The sequence below is a fragment of the Vicia villosa genome, unplaced genomic scaffold, assembly GCF_029867415.1.
Source record: "Vicia villosa cultivar HV-30 ecotype Madison, WI unplaced genomic scaffold, Vvil1.0 ctg.001290F_1_1, whole genome shotgun sequence".
In the NCBI taxonomy this organism is placed as follows: Eukaryota; Viridiplantae; Streptophyta; class Magnoliopsida; order Fabales; family Fabaceae; genus Vicia; species Vicia villosa.
In genome coordinates, this window is record NW_026705562.1 from 250,960 (window position 1) to 261,249 (window position 10,290).

Genomic DNA, 10,290 nt, shown 5'->3' on the forward strand with positions numbered 1-10,290 from the left:
GAATCAGAAAAGCAAAGCATTTGATCACTCATGAAAGCACAAGGTGATCCACTATGCATATAAGTTGACTCAACACAAGCTGGACATGAATAATGCAGAAAATCAGCAGTTAGGTCGACCTACTGTCAACCTAGGTCGACCTAAAATGAAGGAAAATCCATATACCTCTGCTAGGTCGACCCACAGTCCATTTAGGTCGACTCAAAATGAAGAAATCTTCATATCAGTCTGTTAGGTCGACCTACATAGCAACTAGGTCGACCTGATCTGTGAAAATGTCCCCAGAATGCATCAGAAGAGGATTTTGGTCGACCTACTCCTTCAACAGGTCGACCTAACTGGGAGAAAAATTCTGCAAGCTCTGTTAGGTCGACCTAAGCACTACAAGTGGTCGACCTAACTGATCAAGAAAGTCCAAAATTCAGTTATTCTTGATTCCAACTGCTATGCATCATATATATTGTGCAAGGGTAATTATTCAAGGAAACACCAACGACTGAAAGATACACAAACGCTTCTCATCTTCGTTCTTCATCATCTCCAACACAATTACACATAATCATTCTTGCGTTGCGGGTTAGTGATGAGTTCGATAACGTCCATGGAACGGAATTGAAGATTCCTAGTGGGTGAAGGTTTGTGGGGTTTGTTGGTGAATAAAATCTGCGGGTTTTGTCCTCCACGACGGGTGGTTCTTGGGGGTTTTTATCAAGAGGCGTTCATTGAGGATTCGGCTGAGTGTAACGATTGAGGAACGGGGAGTTCAAGGAATCAAGACACTGCAGAAGGGAATCAAAGTGAAGCTCTTGGATAACCTTGATCTGGCTCAAGATTAAGGGGGAAGAAGATTCAAAGGATCGACATAATTGGTTTATCGTTTATCGCTTTGTTATCTTCTTTGTATATACTACTTTCAACATTAATGAAAGATTACCCAATTTCAATTTGGAATTGGGGGCAGACGTAGTCGTAGCGAGGACGATCGACGAACTGCCTAAACAAATATCGTGTTCTTGTCGCTTTTACTTTCTCTTTTACTTTCTGTTCATAATTGGTTATAAGTGTAAAATTGATTAACGATTCGAGTGTTAAAATTGTGAATTAAAGTTCTGCACAAACATCACAATTCACCACAACTTGAATCACTATCAATTTGAACCTATCACCAAGTGTTTGTGTTTTTGCTTAATCCAATCCTACTGCATTGCAAAGCAAAGTTGTCAATCTAGAAGTTAATTGGATTTCAGTTGTTAAACGTATTGGTTAGCTATCATATTACTTCACCATCAATTCCACTTACTATTTGGTTTTGAAACACATACGACCTTTGCAATAGCGGTCCAGAATAGACGCAAGTCGATTCAGAACCGCTTTCGCTCAAGTCTGTAGAAAAATCTGTAAAAACTTAGTGAGATCTATTCACCCCCCCCTCTAGATCTATAGGCCAGCGTCTAACAAGTGGCATCAAGAGCTCTGGTTTATTCCGTGCTACGTGAAACACTTATTGGAAAGATGGCTTCTGGACCTAAAGGGGCTCATAATAGAGCTCCAGTTTTCAACGGAGAAAACTACGGCTATTGGAAGGATTGTATGTGTGTCCATATCAATGCAATTGATAGGAACATCTGGACAGCTATTGTCAATGGTCCATTTCAGATCACTATGACAAATGCAGCTGGTGCAGTTGTTCCAAAACCAGAAGATACTTGGAATGCTGAAGATGAAAAGAAATATGCATACGATTGGAAAGCGAGAAACATTCTAATCTCAGCTCTAGGAGTTGATGAATACTATCGCGTTTCCCATTGTAGATCAGCTAAAGCTATGTGGGACACATTGCAAGTTGCCCACGAGGGAACGGATGATGTCAAACTAGCTAGGATCAATACGTTAACTCAAGAGTTCGAACTTTTCCACATGGAAGATGGTGAAACCATCGAAAGCATGCAGAAAAGATTCGTTCACCTGAAAAATCGATTAAATTCTCTTGATAGACCTGTTTCCAATGCAGTTGCTACTAACAAAATCTTAAGGTGTTTGAACAGGGAATGGCAGCCCAAAGTTACAGCAATTAAGGAAGCAAATGATCTCAACACTTTAGACATTACCACTCTCTTTGGTAAACTAGAGGAACATGAACAGCATCTTAAATGCCTTGACATGCATGAGAAGAGGACAAAGAAAGAAAAGAACATGGAGAAAGAGGTAGAGAAGAAGTCAATAGCTCTAAAAGCTTCGAGCTCCAAGACCTCAAAACGAGAGCCAAAGGATAGTGACACAAGTGATGACGAAGACTCCGATGATGAGGAAATGGGACTGTTTGTGCGAAGATACAACAAATATCTAAAGAAAAATGGAGCAAAACATTCCGACAAAGGATTGATCAACTATAGAAAGCAATCAAACATGTTCAAACAAGATGACGACAACAAAGGAAAGATCAAAGGTCTTTGCTTCAATTGTGGGAAAGCCGGTCACTACAAACCGGATTGTCCATACCTTAAGAAAGAAAAGGAGAAGAACCAAAGCAAAGGTCATAACAAATCTAAAAGAGCTTACATAGCATGGGAAAGTGATTCATCTAGTGAAAGCTCGTCAAGCGATGAAGAAGAATCAGCAAACCTATGTCTCATGGCTCATCAAAACAAGAAAAAGAAAGCTGTAAGTCATCTTAAACCTGAACTCGTAGATAAGGTATCTCATTCTCAACTAAAACTTGCTTTTGAAGAATTACATAGAGATGCAATTAAAGCTTTCAAACTTTTGGCCTCAAATAAGAAAATATTTTCATACCTTGAATCAAAAGTTGAGAAAACCGAAAGGGATATGGAAGCTTTAAAACAATCTATGCTAGACATTCAAAAGGACAAAGTTGAATTAGATCCTACATCATGGTTTGGTTGTGAGACATGTCACATTTGGCAAAAAGAAGTAAGAGATCTAAAAGCCAAGTTAGACAAGGCTCTACAACCAAAAGTGACTTTTGCGGTTGATCCAAACAAGTTCAAAAGATCGTATACTCCTTTATATAGTAAATACACTTTTGTACCAAAAGTATCAACTAGCAAAACTCCATATTCTCATCATATTACCTGTCATTATTGTTGCAAAAAGGGACATACCATTGAAAAATGCAAATTTAGGAGAATTTTAGTTCCTAAAGGAGTATTTCAATGGTTGCCTAAGTGCAACAAATTGTGTACTCACTACCAAGGACCCAATGAAAATTGGGGACCTCCCTCTTTAAATTAATCTTGCAGGAAAAGTGTCTTGACATTGCCGAAAGGTTGTGGTTCCTTGATAGCGGATGTTCAAGACACATGACTGGAGACCTATCTCTTTTCGTTGAGTTTCAAGCAAAGAAAAAGGGGTATGTCACCTATGGAGATAACAATCGTGGAGCCATACTTGGTAAAGGAAGTGTTGGTAACCCTTCTACCACTACTATAACTGATGTGCTGCTAGTAGAAGGTCTTAAACATAATCTTTTAAGTATAAGTCAATTGTGCGACAAAGATTTTAAAGTAATGTTTACAAATTCTGGATGCACAATAGAACATACTAAGAAAAGAGACATTATGTTTAAGGGCTTAAGAGTAAACAACATCTACATGCTAAACTTGGATGAGGTATCTAAGTCTAGTACCAAATGTCTAGTTGCTCTAGGCGATGACTCATGGCTTTGGCATAGACGTCTCGCCCACATAAATTTTGACTTACTAAATAAAGTTGTCTCAAAAGATTTAGTAATCGGCTTACCCAAAATGAATTTTTCAAAAGATCATCTATGTGATGCTTGTCAAAAGGGAAAGCAAACAAAAATCTCTTTTAAATCAAAGAACGTGGTTTCAACATCACGCCCTCTTGAACTACTTCACATGGATCTCTTTGGCCCTTCAAGGACTAAAAGCATAGGTGGAAACACCTATGGTTTTGTCATTGTCGATGATTACTCGAGATTTTGTTGGACAATCTTTTTACCTAGTAAGGATCAAACTTTTCCAGCCTTTACACAATTTGCAAGATTATGTCAAAACAAAATGAACAACAAAATAGTTGCAATTCGAAGTGATCACGGTGGAGAATTTGAAAACATTTCTTTTGAAAAATACTGTGATAAACATGGAATTGAGCATAACTTTTCAGCTCCTAGAACACCTCAACAAAACGGAGTAGTTGAACGTAAAAATCGTGTTCTAGAGGAGCTGGCAAGAACAATGCTGAATGAGGGTAATCTACCAAAGTATTTCTGGGCTGACGCAATTAGTACAGCATGTTATGTTTTGAATAGGATAACAATACGTCCTATACTGAACAAAACTCCCTATGAATTACTAAAGGGTAGAAAACCAAATGTATCTCATCTCCATGTATTCGGTTGCAAGTGTTTTGTTTTGAACAATGGTAAGGATAATCTTGGCAAATTCGATGCTAAAGCTGATGAGGGCATATTCCTTGGTTACTCACAATCTAGCAAAGCATATCGAATATATAATAAGAGATTACTTATAGTAGAAGAGTCAGTACATGTTTCTTTTGATGAATCTTATGCAAAATATGTCGAGAAAGGTCTTTCATTTAATGGTGCAGGCCCATCCACTGAAGACATTGTCAAGGATAAGGAAGATGAGGATGAGAGTATTGTAAAGAAAGATGCTGAGAGAGAGAAAGATGAGTCTCACAATGAAAATGAAAAAGAAAGCATCTCAAACAATGAAGAACTTCCCAAGGCCTGGACAAACGTGAAAGACCATCCAATTGACAATATAATAGGAGACATCTCAAGGGGCGTTACAACACGCTCAAAGATAAGTAACTTCTGCCATCATTTTGCTTTTGTTTCACAAGTTGAGCCGAAAAACGCTAAGGACGCATTACTTGATGAGCATTGGCTAATGGCCATGCAAGAAGAATTAAACCAATTTAAACGGAATGATGTTTGGGACTTAGTCCCTCATCCGGGAGATCATCAAGTAATAGGCACTAGATGGGTTTTTCGTAACAAACTTGATGAAAACGGTGTTATTACTAGAAACAAAGCTAGATTAGTTGCTCAAGGTTACAATCAAGAGGAAGGTATTGATTATGAAGAGACATACGCTCCTGTAGCACGTCTCGAAGCTATTCGCCTTTTACTTGCTTATGCTTGTTCTAAAGACTTCAAACTATTCCAAATGGATGTTAAGAGTGCCTTTCTAAATGGCTATATAAATGACGAAGTCTATGTTGCTCAGCCACCCGGCTTTGAGAATTACATGTATCCAACTCATGTTTATAAGCTGAAACGTGCTCTATACGGTCTTAAACAAGCCCCTCGGGCTTGGTACGAACGTTTGAGCAAATTTCTCCTTAGTCAAGGGTACTCGAGGGGTAAAGTTGATACCACCCTCTTTATTAAAAGAAAAGATAAGGATATTCTCTTAGTCCAAATTTATGTAGATGATATTATATTTGGGTCCACTAATGCAAAACTTGTCAAAGACTTTTCTAAGCTTATGCAGAGTGAATTTGAGATGAGTCTCATGGGTGAGCTGAATTTCTTCCTTGGCCTACAAATCAAGCAACTCAGTCATGGAACGTTTGTGAATCAAACTAAATATTGTACGGAGCTGCTCAAAAGATTTGGAATGAGTGAAGCAAAGGAAATTGACACACCTATGGCAACAAATACAAATCTAGACAAAAATGAGAAAGGTAAAGAGGTTGACGTGAAATTATACCGAGGTATGATAGGTTCACTATTGTATCTTACTGCTTCAAGACCAGACATTATGTTTAGTGTGTGTATGTGTGCAAGATATCAATCTTGTCCAAAAGAATCTCACTTGAAAGCTGTCAAAAGAATTCTGCGATACTTACGTGGAACTACTACATATGGCCTATGGTATCCAAAAGGAAATGAGTGTCATTTGGTAGGATTCTCCGATTCAGATTTTGCTGGCTGCAAATCCGATAGAAAAAGCACTAGTGGAACGTGTCATCTATTCTCAAACTCATTAATAAGTTGGCATAGTAAGAAACAAGTATCGGTTGCATTATCCACTGCTGAGGCAGAATATGTAGCTGCTGGAAGCTGCTGTGCACAAATATTATGGATCAAGCAACAGCTTCTTGACTTTGGTATTAAGCTTGATCACATACCTATCATGTGCGACAACACAAGCGCCATAAACTTGAGTAAAAATCCTGTCTTACACTCACGTACCAAACATATTGAAATAAGGCATCACTTTCTACGAGATCATGTAGAGAAAGGAGACGTTACTTTTGAACATGTAGAAAGCAAGAAGCAACTAGCTGACATCTTCACCAAACCGCTAGCAACGGAGCAATATTTCAACATTCGTAGGGAATTAGGGATACTCGATATCTCTAATTTGGGCTAATTACGTTTGTTTTCTCTTAATATTATTTCTTTACTTTATGTATATATCTATTTGTCTTGCTAACAATTTTTTTTTAGCATAAAGGTAGCTCATCATCAAGCCAGGCGTCATATTGAAAAAGCGGTAACGCAATTGGTGTTCACTTCCAAAAATATTATTGATACTATAATATGCTATCAATTAACACGCTTATAGTGACCTCATGCATAAAAAAAAACTGCTCCTGCTCACATATGTGTCTCATTCTACCATTAACTACCTTTTACCTACTATACTATACATGCTAGTATTATTATCTATGGTTCTCTTGTTACTCTTCTATTCTCCTGTTTCTCTCTTTTTGATGTTGACAAAGGGGGAGATAGATGCTGAGCGTACGGGGGAGCTTTGTTGAGAGATTGCCCTGTTGAGAGATAGATGCTGGATGTACGGGGGAGCTCTTTTGAGTCCTTGTCACTTACTACCAAAGCTTTTGAGTATTTGAGTATTGGTTTGCCATCATCAAAAAGGGGGAGTTTGTGAATACAAGATTACACTCAAAGAGGTTTTTGATTTATGGCAAACTCAAATGAGCATTCAAACAACAAGGAGGAATCAGAAAAGCAAAGCATTTGATCACTCATGAAAGCACAAGGTGATCCACTATGCATATAAGTTGACTCAACACAAGCTGGACATGAATAATGCAGAAAATCAGCAGTTAGGTCGACCTACTGTCAACCTAGGTCGACCTAAAATGAAGGAAAATCCATATACCTCTGCTAGGTCGACCCACAGTCCATTTAGGTCGACTCAAAATGAAGAAATCTTCATATCAGTCTGTTAGGTCGACCTACATAGCAACTAGGTCGACCTGATCTGTGAAAATGTCCCCAGAATGCATCAGAAGAGGATTTTGGTCGACCTACTCCTTCAACAGGTCGACCTAACTGGGAGAAAAATTCTGCAAGCTCTGTTAGGTCGACCTAAGCACTACAAGTGGTCGACCTAACTGATCAAGAAAGTCCAAAATTCAGTTATTCTTGATTCCAACTGCTATGCATCATATATATTGTGCAAGGGTAATTATTCAAGGAAACACCAACGACTGAAAGATACACAAACGCTTCTCATCTTCGTTCTTCATCATCTCCAACACAATTACACATAATCATTCTTGCGTTGCGGGTTAGTGATGAGTTCGATAACGTCCATGGAACGGAATTGAAGATTCCTAGTGGGTGAAGGTTTGTGGGGTTTGTTGGTGAATAAAATCTGCGGGTTTTGTCCTCCACGACGGGTGGTTCTTGGGGGTTTTTATCAAGAGGCGTTCATTGAGGATTCGGCTGAGTGTAACGATTGAGGAACGGGGAGTTCAAGGAATCAAGACACTGCAGAAGGGAATCAAAGTGAAGCTCTTGGATAACCTTGATCTGGCTCAAGATTAAGGGGGAAGAAGATTCAAAGGATCGACATAATTGGTTTATCGTTTATCGCTTTGTTATCTTCTTTGTATATACTACTTTCAACATTAATGAAAGATTACCCAATTTCAATTTGGAATTGGGGGCAGACGTAGTCGTAGCGAGGACGATCGACGAACTGCCTAAACAAATATCGTGTTCTTGTCGCTTTTACTTTCTCTTTTACTTTCTGTTCATAATTGGTTATAAGTGTAAAATTGATTAACGATTCGAGTGTTAAAATTGTGAATTAAAGTTCTGCACAAACATCACAATTCACCACAACTTGAATCACTATCAATTTGAACCTATCACCAAGTGTTTGTGTTTTTGCTTAATCCAATCCTACTGCATTGCAAAGCAAAGTTGTCAATCTAGAAGTTAATTGGATTTCAGTTGTTAAACGTATTGGTTAGCTATCATATTACTTCACCATCAATTCCACTTACTATTTGGTTTTGAAACACATACGACCTTTGCAATAGCGGTCCAGAATAGACGCAAGTCGATTCAGAACCGCTTTCGCTCAAGTCTGTAGAAAAATCTGTAAAAACTTAGTGAGATCTATTCACCCCCCCCTCTAGATCTATAGGCCAGCGTCTAACATGAAGCATCCATCTGGTGGAACAATTCCTTTTAATCTGGGGCATTCATTCCATGATCTACACTGGGGCAGACCATCACAAATCTCCATGATTCAAGTATACCAAAGTTCTATCTCCAGAGATCTTACAAGCTGGGGCAAGCTAGTGGCAAGTCATTTCTTCATCTTCAATCAAGTGTCAGATATCGAGACAAGTGTTGAGGGGTGGATCCAAACATCTCACCTTCACCAACAATTTCACGAGCAATGACCTTCCTGCAAAGAACCCTCCATCCACTCCTTGTATCTTGGAAACAAAACATTCCATCCATAGTCATACATGCATCATGCATATCATTGCATTCTCATTGGCATTTATCCCTTAATAATCCAATCATCAATAAAGCAGGGGCATCCACCTCACCTTGAATCTCAAGTAGAGTTTCAGGATTCCGCCTAATCTATTCTACACAAAGCAGAAACCCTGAACAATCCATCAGTACACCGCATATAGAAAATCATTGCATCGCATCTTCAGAAGCGCATAAAATTAATCAAACATTTGCATATGAAGCATAAGCCAAGTTACTCATCAGATGAGGTCCCTATAAACATTCAATTGATATTCCACTGGATCACTCAGAGCTACCATTGTGGTGTCATCTCCCAAAGTCAATCATGTTCATCTTTCTTCAACCCAGAGTTGATGTTTTTGTGTTCAACCCAGAGTTGACTTTCCTTTCATCTTTTAACCCCGAGTTAATTATCTCTTCCCACTCAACCCAGAGTTGACGGTTATCCCTTTTTCAACCCAGAGTTGATGTTTTGGTGTTCAACCCAGAGTTGACGGTTAACCCTTTCTTTCCCACTCAACCCAGAGTTGACGGTTATCTTTTATTCAACCCAGAGTTGACGGTTATCTTTTATCTTTTCCTACTCAACCCAGAGTTGACGGTTGTCCTTTGTTCAATCCAGAATTGATTCTTTTACCCAGAGTTGATGGTTACCTTTTATTCAATCCAGAATTGATTAGTTCCTTTTTCCCACTCAACCCAGAGTTGACGGTTGTCCTTTGTTCAATCCAGAATTGATTCTTTTTTCCTCAACCCATAGTTGATGGTTACCTTTTATTCAATCCAGAATTGATTAGTTCCTTTTTCCCACTCAACCCAGAGTTGACGGTTGTCCTTTGTTCAATCCAGAATTGATTCTTTTTTCCTCAACCCATAGTTGATGGTTACCTTTTATTCAATCCAGAATTGATTAGTTCCTTTTTCCCACTCAACCCAGAGTTGACGGTTGTCCTTTGTTCAATCCAGAATTGATTCTTTTTTCCTCAACCCAGAGTTGATACCCATATCTTGTCCCACTAATACTGAGTTCCATTTCCGTTCTCAATCCAGAATTGATTATTCTCTTTTCCCACTCAACCCAGAGTTGACGGTCGCCTTTTGTCTCTTCCCACTTAACCCAGAGTTGACGGTCATCCTTTATCCTTTTCCCACTCTCAACCCAGAGTTGACGGTTATCTTTTATTCAACCCAGAGTTGATCCTTTTCCCACTCAACCCAGAGTTGACGGTCATCTTCTGTCCTTTCCCATTCAACCCAGAGTTGACGGTTATTCCTAATTGTTCATATCTCTTCTTTCAACCCAGAGTTGAATTACTTTCTCTCAACCCAGAGTTGATGTCTATCTCTTTATTCCAACCCAGAGTTGATCATTTCCTGTTTCCTCTCACCCAGAGTTGACGGATATTTTCTTATTGTTTCTTTTCCCACTCAACCCAGAGTTGACGGTTATGTCTTATTCAATCCAGAATTGACTTATCCTTTTCCCACTCAACCCAGAGTTGACGGTTATCCTTTATCCTTTTTCC